The 771-nt window shown below is 39.2% G+C and overlaps 1 pseudogene; it reads right to left on the bottom strand.

Annotated features, from left to right (window-relative positions):
• Positions 1-3: 3 nt before the first annotated feature.
• LOC111787069 lies at positions 4-716 on the bottom strand (annotated as a pseudogene).
• Positions 717-771: the final 55 nt, after the last annotated feature.

The raw sequence follows: 771 nt of genomic DNA, 5'->3' as shown, positions 1-771 counted from the left end.
CACATATTCTAAAGACCCAAATGAAGGTATCGCTTTCAAATTAAGCTCAACCTGTTCTCTTGTCATATGAGCATCAGATGAAGCTAATAATGAAGCGGCAGCTATGATAGATGGTCGATGATCCACTAAGTTAATCTCTGTACCGTAAGGCCCAGTTTAATGAACAGATCAATTGAAGTTGCAAATGAAGAAGCGATTAATCATGAAATGGGGGATCGGATGATACCTTTAACTGTTGCCATTATAAACTTCGCAGCTTTAGAGAGTAATCCTTGTGAATTGGAGTCGATGAAGATCGTTCGGATTAAGTATTGTAGATAAGAAAAGGGAGTGACTGAGCTCATTCTCCATCCCAAGGTATTAAGAATGTAGAGTTCCATTCTTTGAATTGCCTTGCTTTCCATATCAAATCCCTCAACTTGAAGACACGATAACTTAGGGGTTTTAGATTCCTCCATCTTAGCCGCCAGTGACAGGGATCCCACAGCCAACAATCGGAAAATCCACGACCTCTTTTGCTGTCCGTCAATTACAGAAGAATCAATTAATCAAACACTTGATCGGCATAACCCAACATTCAGATTGACGGATTAGATATCTTACAAGGTTCCGGATAGACAAAACCCGATCGAAATAGGTGATGGATAGATACGCAGTATGGAATTGAAATCCAAAAAGCACCTGACTCTAAATCAAAGAACAGACACAAAACCAAGCTATAAAATCCCCAAAACAACAAACACAAAACAAAACAAAAACACGAATCCATTG

The sequence above is a fragment of the Cucurbita pepo genome, unplaced genomic scaffold, assembly GCF_002806865.2.
Source record: "Cucurbita pepo subsp. pepo cultivar mu-cu-16 unplaced genomic scaffold, ASM280686v2 Cp4.1_scaffold004725, whole genome shotgun sequence".
Taxonomy (NCBI): domain Eukaryota; kingdom Viridiplantae; phylum Streptophyta; class Magnoliopsida; order Cucurbitales; family Cucurbitaceae; genus Cucurbita; species Cucurbita pepo.
Note: the sequence above shows the minus strand (reverse complement) of the source record. Positions and strands in the feature narration are given on the sequence as shown.